Source organism: Cydia pomonella, chromosome 2, assembly GCF_033807575.1.
Source record: "Cydia pomonella isolate Wapato2018A chromosome 2, ilCydPomo1, whole genome shotgun sequence".
NCBI classification, from domain to species: domain Eukaryota; kingdom Metazoa; phylum Arthropoda; class Insecta; order Lepidoptera; family Tortricidae; genus Cydia; species Cydia pomonella.
Genome location: NC_084704.1, coordinates 29,823,014 through 29,838,747, shown reverse-complemented (window position 1 = coordinate 29,838,747; position 15,734 = coordinate 29,823,014). Strand labels below are relative to the sequence as shown.

Here is a 15,734-nt window from a genome sequence, read left to right as displayed (position 1 = left end):
GTGGTTTTCATTATCATTATGCTGGCATAAATATAAAGAAAAGCATCTATTTCGGACAAGATATCCATATTACAACATAAATTACAAAACACAAACAAGTGTGTGTGTTCATTAAAGCCTAATCTAACTACCCTGTGATTATGTGGTCGTATCAAAAACACACGCATTTGATTTTTAACGTTACGAATGCAGCTCGAACGGTCTATGCCTACTCTATTTTTTCTCAAATCTGCCAAAATGTACCTAAACATGACGCGACTTTAAAATTTCATTAACTTCTCGATTATCCAACCATTGCTTGAAAGTTTCACGCCAATAAATCGTTAGAAAATTCATAAAGAACATGTTGATCAACATGCAAATGTAATAACGAAGAAAATTAAGGAACTTAAAAGACATACATTTCAAGTCTTTATGCTATTATAGCGAATACTTCAGTAAGTTAACAGGCAAATTAGATTTCACCCGACTAAAGCACGAGCCAGCAGACGACCCGGTCGATGACCTAACTGGCCTGTTACTATTGCCATTGCTTACCGAATCGGACGCTGGGGGCAGGGATTTTAACTTTTTGACCCGAGAGCCAGGGCTAGGTTATTCCCCAAGGGCCAAAAGCACAGAGTAGATAGAGAACTAAGCGTGGCAGATGCTTCCCACAGGCCGTAGCCTAGCCACCATTTTTTTCGCGTTTTCAGAGTTACGATTACAGATGTAGTGAGTAATCCTTTCCCGTCGTATTTTCCCGGAAACGTTCGTATTTATATCATGTTATTTCAGTCAACCTCAGTACTTTTTGTACTGCGACGGACTGAAATAGCATGACATCGTTCGTCCGTTTTCGTGAAAATACGATGAGAAAGGATTATTCACTACATGTGTACATATTCATGTAGCAGCGTGTGGCTAGGTTTAAAAAATACCCTGTTATTTTTAGCGGAGGTGAAATACTTAACACTTTGCGTAGTTTAATATCGCAATTATGATGGTTAACCTGAGCTTCCAACTAATCTGCGCTTTTTGAGCTATTACAATAACACACCCGGCCTAGCGGAAATCTATCCATGGACCTTACAGACTTGGCCGTTAGGTTCAAAGTAGAATGAATTGCTAGCAATGGCTGTAAGACGCTTTTCTGGGCTCTTGAGGACTGTTAATAAATCATGAGCAATTCTTATTACTTTTTTTGACAGCTCATGACATGGCAAATGTTTTTACTTCTTCAACCGTTTTCTTACTTACTAGAATAGGTACGTTCGAAAATGTTATTCTGTACAAAATATCATTTGATATTTACCAGCCGCTTTTCGGTGATTGAAACCATCGTGAAGAAACTGGGTCTTACTACAACAGCCTAGATTTCCCCTCTGGGTTGGAAGGTCAGGTGGCAGTTGCTTTCGTAAAATTAGTGCCGGTGCCAATTTTTTGGATTAGGTTGCCAAGCGGATTGTATCAACCTTTTGTAAACCGTGGCATAAACCCGAGACCACTTTAGGAAGATGTTGATGACGTAGACCCCACTCTACCTGGTAGTATAATTAGGTATATAATTCCGCTATCTGCCTCTCTAGTCTCTATAGCACGACTGAGGAAGAGCAATAGAGAAGCAGATAAGTTTTTCTCGGTAGGCCGTCAGGTTAGTTGAGTGGGCTCAGGCTCCCAGGCCAGTGAACCGTTGGCTGGTTCTCTCTTGTGATGACGCGGCCTCGGCTCTTAGGATTAAATGTATTTCAATTTACAAGTTTAGATTGAGAGTTTGAGATCACAGACATGTATCTAAGTATACCACTTTGGGTGTTTTTCTTATGTAGACTTGGGATTAAACACTTTTTTAACGTTGAATTTAGATCTTTAATTTCGATTTGATTTTTCTGCTGTCTGATTAGATTTTTTAATGATTTTTTTATTTTTCTCGTCAGTCATCACTGTAGTTAGTACGAGTAAAACGAATTTTACCAAGACTTAAGTTTCATGTTTTATCAAAAATGCAAATCGCATCTCATCTGTATTTAGGTATTGTTGTATACAGATGATTACTATAACTAGCTTATATATAAAATAGGCCCTTGAGGCATTGTACCAAGGATGCTGGCGGCATTTCCTCGTTGTATCACAATACTGATACGTTGTGCGAGGAAGCCGCCAGCTCTTCGGTCGTCAGTTACGTCAACCAGACGTTTCGCGATATCCCCAAAAAACGTGTGCGCGCTGGGACCCCATGGACCTAGAGTTTCAACGCCAATTACGTTTCAAAATTTCGGCGCTTTCCGCCGCTGCGCCCCATTTTACATTAGTCCGTTGGAGGTGGCACGGTGCCAGTGTGTCTACGCAGGTAGCATCCCACACTAACATCCCAAGCTCCAAGGACACCCCATCAGGCCTCTTGCCATCATCCCTGATAATGCCAGTCGGCTCAAGAAGAGCAGGCACATTGATGGTGGCAAGAGATCGACGGATTATGTCATTAAGTGACGCATGTCTTGAAAAACGACCTGCACTTTTTTGACAAGATAATTCAAGATAATCTGTATTTTAGATACTTCATATTTTAATATTACTTTGCCTAATAGGTACTAGTAAGCTTATCTATATCTGTAATTTAAATGCCATCGACTTAGGTAGGCGTAGCGTAGTTAAGTTATTTAAAGTTTTTTGTAGAATTTTTAATCACTTCTTTACTTAATTGGTGCAATTGCGTCATACAATATAACGCTCTTGTAAGTAAAATAAATGGTTAAAGTATATACGACAATCAGAGATGCGGAAACGTGACATTTATAAAATAAACATTATAATAAGTAGAATGTAAACATTAATACGTATTTTTTTATATCTACTTACAAATGTAACCCACCATTTGGTTCGTTAATATAGTAAGCGAGTTATTTACACATTGTTGGTGCTAAGGGCATTTTCCGTTTATTAGCATGATTTAACACACTTCACAGAGAGCGCGACCACAAACAAAGAGACGGTTTCTTTTTATGAATCATTCTGTACTTATATACAAACATACCTGAACTTCTTAACACCTTACCACTTTCCAAATTAATAAAACAACCCATAGAATTGAAAGTTTTTCCACTTATACTTAAGTATTCTCTACAAGCCGCTTTATTGTCTGAAGAGCTGCGTATGCAGAAAATCGACCTGCAAAGCCAACATGGGGGTAGGGAGAAAACAGTAGAGTTGTATAAGTCTTACAGTCAAAGTTTGATATGCAGTCTCTTCCCGGAATTACTGGTTTATCCTAAGTTTGACCAAAGCCTTCGGGCAAACATGGAAATAAATTCAAATTTCGGCCTTTGGCTGAAGTATTTTTAATCAATACTATTCCTAACTTTTCAGTCAAACGTCGAAAGTAAAATAATCTGTTTCGGGCTTTGCCTAGTCGGTCAGCCAAACGTCGATCTGTACTCGGAAAATCCACCCGATCGTAAAGTTCCTGTGTAATGTTTATACTGAATTCATATTAAACCAATAGACAGGTAGGATAGTTTGTTAGGTTGCTTCAGATGCCCCAAGGGCAAACTGCCTAGCGCCGACTCAGGGAACGAGATTTCAACTACGACAATATTATAACAATAAACATTTAAAAAAAAACGGTTTTTTATACCTAATTTAAGGAATGAAAATGCTAATAGAGTCAGACCAAGATAAGTTGGCACCGATTTTGATAGCCCAGACAGTGCTATAAAAACCGTTGCCAACTTAGCTTAGTCTGACTCTACCTAATTCAAGTTTTGACTAGTCAAACCCGGATTTCATGAAATTGAGCTTCCACCAAAATTCTTTAGTCAAAGGCCGAAAAACGTCATTTGTTTGGGAAATCAGATCTGAGGATTGACTAGTCAAATTTAGAAGCGCCGGAGATTCGATGTTTGACTATAACATAAGCACTATTAAGCATCCGGACTCTCGTTGAAAACCCTGCCTAATGCATTTTCAAACTTTGCTTAGTATGATCGGAATCGTATAAACTTTAGAATATATACATACTTACATATAGGGGGAAATAAATAATTTTGTAGAATCATAAGTTTCATTAGGGCTTATTTTTCATTTCATTAAACATGCAAAGGCTTAAAATTTTCAGGCTACAATAAATTCTTAATGAACGAAACGAAAGTCCGCGGTGGACTATTTCTATTCTGAACTAGTTTATTTTTACAACCGTAAAGTTGTCGTATGCAGAAGTGAACCCCAAAATAGGACAGTTAATTTTCAAGCCGTGAGCACGCCGCCATGTCCGCAGTGCAATAAGTGCGACCGAAACAACATTGCGAGTGAAAGAGACTTGCACGATGACCGAAATCGATGTAAGACCGCAACAGGAATATCTCGCCTCTCACCTAACCGCCGGTACGCGCGCACCGAGAATGCACTAGCCGGCAGAGACTTGCACAAGTACCGAAATCGATGTAAGACCGTGAGAGGAATATCTCGCCTCTCACCTAACCGCCGGTACGCGCGCACCGAGAATGCACTCGCCGGCCGTATCCAATGTTTATATAAACTTTTCTATCGCATTGATTGTGACGACTGTTTGAAAATTGGAACGTTTTTTTAATTATGTCAAGAATCATGAGCTTGGCTGATCAGATATTTTCGTAGGCATGTTTCGCGTTGCAGAGTCTATAGCGTAGGTATATATTGTTACGTCACTGGCAATGTATTAGTCAATCGATGACAGCGTCTAGGGTTCACAAACATTGAACAGCTGTGGTCTTTGTTCGTGGCTCGCCAGCGACTGGCGATGGCGGCCAAGAGAGCGGCAGCGGGCAACACCACCAGTCAGTAGCACACCAGCCTCCGTACCGTGTCCACGCTAAATATTTCCGTGACAGTAACCTACTGATCCAATCGAATTAGGATAACTATTATCTGTGCAGTGTCTGTGAATTTTTAGTTGTGCATCGTTTGAGTTTCAGGTAATTTAATTTAATTTTTATACGTAGGGATTTGAATGTAAATAGAAAACAAAGACGAATTTGTTTTGCGTGCGGATGATTCGGTGTCAAAAATAACAATGCATGTCCTCAAATCCTTTTTAATGTTGTTGCTTTCTTTTTTGCATTTTATTCAAAGTTCACTACCTCTAAATTAACTACCGCAACAATTACTAGACGAAATATTATTACTTAATCAAAATAAATGAAGCGAAAAATCAAGCGTGACGAATGTTTAGGAGATTTACCTAACTGATATATATAGCGGGAAGAAATGTTTTCGTATTTAATTTAATCTTGACAAGTTGTTATTTGGCAATTAATCCTGCAATTTTTAAACAATGTCTCTCAAATACAAAAACAACTCGTTCTAAACTTGTTTTCTAATATACTCTTAGGTATTCGTTTTATTTATCCGAAAACGCAACACAAACCCTTGTCATTTGAATGCCTTTTATTGCATTTCGATTTGGTAGATTTATTAAAAATCAATTTGTAAAATCAGCATCAAATAGACGGCGACGGCCAAAGATGTCAAATGTATAGTAACAAATTTGTTAGGTACAAAATAAGGATGCATATTTGTCGTCACCATTGTAGTCTGTGCCGTCAGTAGTCACTTCACTACTGCGTGTACCTAAGTAGGTACCTATACCTATTAGATATACCCACTCAGAATGATGACTTTTTCTTTTGGCAATAGAGTCCTAGTTCAGTATAGGTTCGTCATGACACTTCGTTTTAGTGTCTTTTCTTTACAGGTAGCCTAGCCAAGATGTCAATCGTTGATAGAAAACACCAATCCAAACTTAAATAATGTATGGAATTAGTTATATGTTTTTTCCGTAGCATCGGTCACCCCTTTTTGTCGTTTGTCGATGTACGATTGTCATCTTGGCTAGGCCCCCGTAATGACCGAAGGCTGCGCACCCGCAATAATCACGCTCTAAATTGCCAGTTGGAGCAAAAACCTTAATTCAACCGAGTCTGTCATTATGCCTCGCTTAACAGGAGACATTTGCTAGAGGCAGTTTATAGACCAAGCTAAGCTGGCAGCGATTTTGATAGCCCCGTCAGTAGGTTATTTAAACGTCATAATTTCATAGAAGTATCACTGCCAGGTTAACTTGGTCTGCCTGACTCTGACTCTATCCTCTATCGTAATTCTCCTTTGTGGGAGTTATATTCCCACAGGTAGGTATATTCCTGTTTTTTTTTTACAAAAAGAATAAAGTAAGTCAGACCAAGCTAACTCTACAGCGATTAGGATAGCACAGACTGTGCATGTTGTTATTTTAATTGTCATAATTTCATAGAAGTTTTACGTTTAAAATAACACTTGCACAGTCTTTGCTATCAAAATTGCTGTAGAGTCAGCTTAGTAGGTATAACTTTAACAATAATTATTTTAAAAATTTAGGTAAGTAGGTACAGTCGCCATCAGATATATCGGAGCGGCCAGGTGCTCACAAATATCTGAATCTGAACACACCTCTATTGTCAAGGCGTAAGAGTGCGTGCCCAGATATTTATGAGCACCTCGGCAGCTCCGATATATCTGATGGCGACTGTACCTATGAGAATTTACAATAAAGAAACATTTCAACCGCAGCGTCGAAGCCATAAAAACTATAAAGCCGACAGAAGTTTACAAAAATGTCTTTTTTTAGATGAAGCTGCTGAAATATTTATAGAGTCGGACCAAGCTGACTCTGCATCGCATTTGTAATGACAAAGTGTGGCTATGTCATCATTAATGTCACATTTCTATAAAAATATGACTATTATGAATTTATGACACTGTCTTATTTAAGTCTGTTCAAATCGGTGAAAAGTTAGCTTAGACGTACTCTTAAGTATTTTTAAGTCAAGAACTAGAACTTCTAGAAAAACCGGTCAAGAGCATGTCGGGCCATGCTCAGAGTAGGGTTCCGTAGTTACTCTTCCGTCACAATAAGCTAAACTGGAGCTTAAAGTATGGTAGATTGTTAACCAAGGGATGAACTGTGGGTGTACGTCTTTTTACTATGAAGGGGAAACTTTTTGCGATAACTCAAACAGCTAAACTGATCATATCCGCTATAGTTTTCATTTAATGTCTTTCTTAAGCTCTACTTCCAAGATTTTTTTCATATTTTTTGGACCTATGGTTCAAAAGTTAGAGGGGGGGACACTTTTTTTTTTCTTTCGGAGCAATTATCTCCGAATATATTTACTTTATCAAGAATTGTTTGTTGAGGACCCCTATTAGTTTTGAAAGACCTTTCCAACGATACCCCACACCGGTAGGGTTGAAGCAAAAAAAAAAAAAAAACCCACATTACGTGTAGGGGAGGTACCCTAAAAAAAAATTAATTTTTTAGATTTTATTGAACGATTTTGTCGGCTTTATTGATTTATATATCCATGTCAAATTTCAGCTATCTAGCACTAACGACAACGGAGCAAAGCCTCGGACAGACAGACAGACAGACGGACATGGCGAAACTATAAGGGTTCCTAGTTGACTACGGAACCCTAAAAACTATAAGGGTTCCTAGTTGACTACGGAACCCTAAAAACTATAAGGGTTCCTAGTTGACTACGGAACCCTAATAAAAAAAGGCCTAGATAATTATGAGGGCTGGGAAGTCAACCCGATAAATCAAAATATTTTTTCATTATATAGTTCTATGAATATTATGTATATTTGTTCTATGTATGTCACATATAGTTCTAATTTCAAAAACCCTTTTGCTCGAGTTATCGGGTTTAATCACCCACTCCTCGAATTATATTTGCAAGTATACAATATAATTTCGTAGGTATGGCATGATGGTTAACTATAAATATTATGAATAATAAATATACAGACTTAATGATTAGTTATATTAATGTATTTATGCATCTGTACTCAAAGAACTGGTCGCACACCTTTTTCAATACACATACGTCTTCGCAAGTTCGTCACCCTTGTTTCAAATTGCAACATTGTTTCAGATGAAGCAATGCTTTAGAGAAAGAATAATAACAGAAAAGAGAAAAGTTACTAGCTCAAGTGAGTTACGTACGCGAATGCAATGAAATGCCCAGAATAAGATTGGGTAAAACTGCAAACCGATCAACGCTTTAGAGCATCAATCATCTGTGTCCGATATACTCTTCTTCTTCCTAGCGTTGTCCCGGCATATTGCCACGGCTCATGGGAGCCTGGGGTCCGCTTGACAACTAATCCCAAGATTTGACGTAGGCACTAGTTTTTACGAAAGCGACTGCCATCTGACCTTTCAACCCAGAGGGTAAAGCTAGGCCTTGTTGGGATTAGTCCGGTTTCCTCACGATGTTTTTCTTCACCGAAAAGCGACTGGTAAATATCAAATGAAATTTCGTACATAAGTTCCGAAAAACTCATTGGTACGAGCCGAGGTTTGAAGTTTGAACCCGCGATCTCCGGATTGCAAGTCGCACGCTCTTACCGCTAGGCCACCAGCGCTGTGCCCGATATACTCTAGCATTGTTTCACAATACTCTGCAGATAATTGATTGAGAAGATGTCCCACATTGAAAGTATAAAACATTTAGAATTTCTAGATCTTATAATGCACATAACTTTTCTCACTTTATTGAAATTGACGGCAGGACCAAAAATCACCGGCCTAATGCAATACCTGCAGACGTCATACGATTGAGAGAATTCTATGCTTACACCTACATAAGGCCTTGCGGGCTTACCGAGCCATGCTTGTAATCAATCAGGGGTTGCGAGCTACTTACACACAGAAATAACCACGCCATATAGGCGATATGACATAATGGTACCTCTTGTATGAGTACCTTACAAAGTCTCACACGCGAGCACGGCTTAAACCACTGTACTGCCATTATCGTTAAACCTATTGCTACCGTTGGGATTAGTAGCTATTTTCGGCTTCAAATTGGGGCAGTACAACTTTATTTTAGGTAGCTACAAAGCTGCAGCGAAAACCCTTTGCATGGTATCTTATTCTCACCGCGATAAGTCCGCCTGTTGCTACCTTTATTTACATTGTAAATCTGTTATTTAATTTATTATTTACTTACTTATTTTAAAGACTTATAATATCTAACTTTTTCTTGTAGCTGGTCATATCTGATGGCCATTTTTTTGCTAAATAATTACATTAAGATAACCATTACCAGTGAAGGCCAAATGGATTTATAGTTTGGAAAATAAGTAAAGCATTAGCCAAATATTGAGAGCCAAGAATATCGGGTCGCCGATATTGAACCGCTCCATACAATAGACATGATGACGTAACTTTATGTTTATACCCACAGAAGCAAGCCTGACATAAGCCTAAGATGGCTATAGGTGCAACATTGAAACTTGCATACAATCAGGTATGTTACTATTGGAAATAATCGCCAGAACCAATTACACCATTATCAGTATTCACGGAAAAATCCAACGAATTGATCAATTGGGCTCATTAAAGTTTCTCTGAATCAAACCTCATGCGGGAATGTAGGGAAACGAGGACATCGATAAGGAAGCGAAAATTACCGACACCCTCCAGAAGACAGACACCTTATGTACAGTCAGCATCAAAAGTAGCGGATCAAATAACGTTTCATAAGTATCTACCATTTTATAACAGCTTACCAAAAAGTGATGTATTTAATATAGAACAACAAAGACTGTAAAACTTTGTGACTGTGTGTCTTGAGCGCGAATTTTAACAATTTATCTATATTTGGAAAAGTTATCCGGAATATCAGATACTTTTGGCGCGTTGTTTCATCCGCTACTTTTGATGCTGACTGTACTTCGACCACTTCTGTTTCTTATATCGAACGATTATACAGAATAGATGACTAAGAACTCCTCAACATCTACCATAGGTTGACCACTAGGTTGATCACAATTTTCGAATTCACCCAATTGCACAGCGGTCTTAGTTTTCAGAAAACATGCTTTCTCCGTTTCAAAACTCAATAATCTATGTCCATGTGCACGAAGTTTATTCGTTTTCTAACTTATCAAACGTCAATCAGAGTCACCCTTTCGCCAAGATAAATGCCACAATACAGGCAGAAGGCAGATCGGACCCAATAATCGCCAGTGACCTACAGTACCGTACTAAACGATTCCCAGTCTTTGTCGTAGTTCGATTTAACTGTATTTAACGAAAAAGTTTTGACTTCGAATTATGTATATCCGTGTCTAGAGATCTCAACTTACTTTTGGGAAGTGTCATAATTGCACGAGTATATTTTTGTATTCCCATATGCTACTAATATTTAATCACTTATGTTAATCTCATCCACGTCTTCTCAGTCGCAAGTTAATTTTAAAGCCTAGTAAAAACTTAATTAAAAACTTCTCAGCGTCTGTCTGCATCCTTAAGTTTGTAAATCTACTTAAACAATTTACTTCATTTACTCCTCACGTGGGTTTTTCAAAGAAATTACAATAAACAGAAACTTGACGTAATGCTATTACATATTCACCGGAATCTAAAGTGAAATGTTATTAACGTAACAACTCTGTTATCTTGTAAATCATCATAACAATTCTCTAATAGAGCATATTCACCGCCTCAGATGGACTACGATTGACGACGTCAAAAACTTGACAGCTCCCGAGATTAATCTCGGTGATTTATTGATTGTTTATAAAAACCAATATTCCGTCTGTTTTTTGCTAAATTCTTTCTGTTTTTTTGTGGATGGAGACATGGCAATAACAAGGACGATGGTGTATTCCCATCTGTGCCCGCCCCCCGATCAGGGTGCCTGCATATTTTAACGCCCGCATGTCCTGAAAAAAGAATGAATGTCTTCCTCCTGTGCATGACTCTTCAAGCAATTTTTTTTGTAAGTGTTAGGAGTTCAACGACCCAATACGATAAAAGTAATAGCTAATTTATTTCAAGGCTTTCTGAAAGGAAATCCGCCTAAGTATTTGCGGTTCTACCTACGTGCAGAATTAATGGCGTCGTAGGCTTTCTCTGACGACGAATCACTTTTACAAAAGAAATAGGTTTCACGCGGAATTCCTTGGCGGTGTTTAGAGGGGACTCTTTTTTATCTGAAATTCAACTAAGTATGTATTTATAAAAAAAAAAAATTACCCTCCCTTCATGCGGTACCCTATGAAAATACGGTCTGTAGCCTGTAGCGAACGGAACGCAACTGTCACTGTCGCACTAATATGGAAGATAAACTTGGCTACGCGGGCAGATTTGCGTGGCGGAATGTTTCCAAATATTTGGAAAAATTCTCGGGTATTTCACAAGAAATAAAGAAAACTTTCATTTCGGAATCGGTTACAGGGACCGTGCGCATTGGAGGGTCTGCCATCTTGTGGCCTGAATTGGAATCATAAACATGTACATTTACACGTCACGTGATTTCTTGTGCATAGTAGGTTCTGCCATCTTGTGGGCTACATCGGAACAATAAGCATCACATTTACGCCTCGCGCCAAAAATCTGACGGCTGTTGTGCTGCCTCCTGTGAAGATTCTGTAATTTATCAATGTGGAAATTTTGCACTTTTGGAAACTTTCCGTCAGCACATCAGTAGTTTTCATATATCTTCATAAAAATATTAAATTTTTAGCCCGGAATACTAAACAAATTGTCCAAGTTCAAGCAAGGATTCCGCTTTGACGTGAAAACGGCTTATTGAAAGATTGAAAATATCTTTTTAGAATTTCGTACTCATTTGTCATGATCTCGATTCTGGCATATCACAACTTATGGCGTTATTCATAAACGTTTGTCAAATGTTAGCAAAATGTTGTCCCTGTTCGTCATTTTGACATTTCTGTTTATTAGAAAGAGACAAAATTTAACAGATGTTTTTAAGAGGTTGCTAAATGTAAGAATAAGAGGGGTATTTCTTTTTTCAATGTTATTTTCATTTATACTATGCAAAATTGCCCCAGAGCATTCTTCATATCTGAAGCTAAATTCAATTTTCTTATACGAATCCAGAATCCTCCATTTCATTTAAAACTTACCAATGTTCAGAATCCCATTTGGTTTTAATAGCGTGGCAGGGGTCCCAAACGCCCCGAAGGTGTCAGCAGCTAGATTAAAGCCATTTCTTTCATAGCTCATTGCTAATGCACTACTTTCGGGACTGGCCAACAAACCGGCGGGAAGACATTTAGTGTCCTCGTTCTATTAGATTGAAATTATAGTCCTGCGTGAAATTGGACGTGTTAACAACCTCACTGCGTGAAACAGATTAAATTGGGACAATATACTAGTGCGTTTCTTAGGAAGAGGAAATGTATCAATTGATGTTAAGAACTCAATCAGACCAAAGAGCATCAGCGTGCTCGTTAGCAATGACATTTTAGCGTTAATGTTTAAGCTAATAAAGCAGCTAAATTGATAGAATAAAATAATAAATAATAATAGAGCGGCGATTATTTTACCAGTGACGAACAAACTTTTGGTTTTGGATAAATACAAGTTTTTATAATTGTACGAATAAAAGAGTGTATTTAACGAACTGGTTGCTATTGTCAAATGATGTTTAGATTACAGAGACAAAGAAACGTTAACCCTTTGTGAATCACCATTGTCATCACTCGGTAGTTAGTCATTGTTCCATCTGCGGGTATTGTACTTGAGAAGCGTTTAATTTCATCGATTCAATCAAATTCCACCATTAAAAACCTGCGTTGCATAAGATCTTTCAACATGTGAAAATTTACATACGAATAGGACTGATAAAGTTCTCCAAGAGACTTAGTGCAACGTAGCCCACGGTAACATGAACATGCAAAGGCCAAAATTACCACTGACCCGGTTTTGCCAGCATTTTATTGAACCACTAAAAAAAGTAACGTTTGTAAGCTACATTAGCGGAATGCTCTTGAACTGACTGTCTCATTTTTAAACGTCAATTTTATTAGTCTCATGTTATGATTCTATAATTGTTATATCCTATCAATTTGCGTGACAACAAGCTAATAATAATATATGCAGTATTCGCAACGTGGCGGGAGTCATTTTAATGACGTCATTACGCTGAAGTAGTTGGCCTGCGCCGCTGTCTCCCGGCAATTTTGGGGTCCCAATACCATGCCTGACAACATAATAAAAAGTGGTTACCGGCACTGAACTATCTCTTCGACCGTTCCCCAAAAGGAATGTAAATGAAATCAGTACAGGTATAGTGGAGTGCACTTGTTTCGCAGCTTTTGACCGGGTAAAATAATGACAGATCAACTTTCTGTGGAATAAAAAGATGACGGCGAAGGCCTAAATGTGGACGTGGACACTATTGCTACCATCACAATCACTGATTGCTAACATCACAATAAAAGCTAATAATTAAGTAATCAACTAATTTTAGAGTTGAAGAAGAGAATAAGTTGGAGAAAAGTACAGTTCAATCGATAGGTTTTCCGAGTGTGCTGTGGCAACCAAAACAAAAGATTGCAACTACCGAATAGACATCGTATGCCCGTTTATTAAAGCTTTATTTTCTTTGATAACAAAAACCGAGATCTTCATTTGCTACGAATAAGTTCTTCTATTTTTAAATTAAGTTGTACATTATTTTACGGAGCATCTAACTGAAAAACATTCACTAAAAGCATTTGACTTTAAAATAGATCATTGTTGAAAATATGCCCGAACGAATTAGGCCGCTCTATAGTACATTTTGAGTCTTATCCAATACAATTTGTGTCAGAATGAGACGTTTTTGAAACAAATTGTATACATACAAATTACATGTAAATTAACCTTGGGGTGACGATAACTCATTCCATGTTCTAATCACCGGTATCTGTAGTGTATAAATTATATATTAACAATTAATTTGTAGTATCTCGACGAGCCCATTAACTAGTGGCATTTCAACCTCGACCTGAATTTGATTGGGCCTTACTTAGTCTCTTAGGAATATTAGGAACATCCAATTAGATAACAATTGGTTGGCAGTGCTGTTTCTATTGCAGTATCAATATTGACAAACAAATCCAATTTGATTTAGTTAAACCTATAATATACATAATATTCTGTAAAATTGGACTAAATAATTATTGATTTTTGGTGCAGTAATGTAAAACAAAACAAAAATTTCTTAGACCAAAAAATCTATAGGTTCCATTTAATTTCATAGATTAAATGTGTGGATTGAAAATTTTGTGTTAACGACTGTGTGAAGGTACTGCGTAAGTACGAGTATTACTCAATCTCAATATACATAACATGGGCTTAGATCACTCACTCAAATTCGATTCTTATCTGACACGTATCACTGACAGTTATCCCTTCTCCATAAATATGTATACCCCGGTCCCGGCTACAATTTCCCGCTATAAAAAAAGGTCTGATATGTCAAACATCTTGCGCGTTATTACAATATTTCGAGTTGTTGTTGTCGAGCCGTGCGCAGTACAGTTGAGTCGCTCGCGGCACAATACACTTGGGGTCATTTATTTTAGCTTAGTCAGGCTTTTAAAGTTATTTTAGTTTGTTGGATTCTTGTTTCCAAACGGAACTAGGTATACTTATCGTGGAATAATTTAGCCCCGCTGGCTTACGTAAGGTCCCAATCCGGAACGTCACAGCAAAGGTTACGGCTGAGGTTAGGCTTGAAGGCTTGATCGATTAAAGGTGACAGTCCATTTCTGACCGCAGCTGCACTACTGCTCCGACATTACTGCAGCGGCCTGAACGCGTCGGTGTTATTGTCGATTTCCATAGTAAAATCAATGACGGTACCGACTGCACGTAATATGGTAATTTTAACGTATTTCCGACCGCAGCTGCACTACTGCTCCGACATTACTGCAGCGGCCTGAATGCGTCAGTGTTATTGTCAAATTCCATAGTAAAATGATGACAAGACCGACTGCACGTAGCATGGCGATTTTTAGTGTTTGGAGCGCAACTGCAGCTGCGTGCCGCACGTCAAATCTTTCACCTGTACAGAAATGTCTTTGGTCACAGATATTAGTAGCTCTAAGCTAAGAGGATATAACCACTACATTCTAAGGAGTTTATTACACCCGCGGATAAACAACCCCGATAGTTTCTGTGTTTCGCGGTAGGCCCTCTGTATCCTGGCGTGGCTCTTATTGTTTTTTATTAATGTTTCCTGATCAATTCATTAAATAAACTGTGCTTTCATTTTTTCGTACTTTTCCGAGGTCAGCCGTAAGCTCGAAAGGGCAAGAGCGATAGAGAGGCAAATATACGATTTTCAAATTAAGATTTTCATGGTAGGCAATAAGTAGATAGGAGCTATGTATGTATGTATATATAAATTATTTACGTGACTGATAGTGAAAAAACTGGAAAACTAGTTCGCATTTGTACTAATGATGAGTGTTTTTTTCCTGTTTTGTTTTCATTTTTGTACAATTAAGAGTTTTACTACTACTATGTACTACTAAATTACAGGACGCACTTATATGTTAGAAAAAGATCGATGTAGGTATAATAACTGTTATTCATCATACAATCATGTACACACAGCATACAAATGTGACAATATAATATTTCTTTGATGATTCTAAGACTGAACGGGGTGGTCGTATGCAATTTCCTCTCTCTCCTCTTTCTCTCTGACTTATCCATAGATTTCGGAATTAAAGTAGAAAATGTTTCGAATGAAATAGCTTACTCTGTATCTTCTGTATTTGTGTTAGGATACTACGAAACCATAATAGTAGATCAATTTTTTTACTGGCCACAATGGTCGCGCATTGTGCGGCTTTTGAGGAATTTCCTCCCCCGGGCGCTCCGACTGAGCTCCCTGCCGAGGGTCTACAGTATGGGTTCTTCAAAAAAAAAG

At 38.0% G+C, this 15,734-nt stretch overlaps 1 protein-coding gene across 1 annotated transcript in view; it reads left to right on the top strand.

Annotated features, from left to right (window-relative positions):
• The first annotated feature begins 4,652 nt into the window (after positions 1-4,652).
• Positions 4,653-15,734, top strand: part of LOC133534871 (ATP-binding cassette sub-family G member 4) — a 64,239-nt gene continuing 53,157 nt past the window's right edge. Inside the window, exon 1 of the mRNA XM_061874166.1 lies at positions 4,653-4,928. The gene's annotated coding sequence lies outside the window, so the exon portion shown is untranslated. The remainder of the gene's footprint in view (positions 4,929-15,734) is intronic.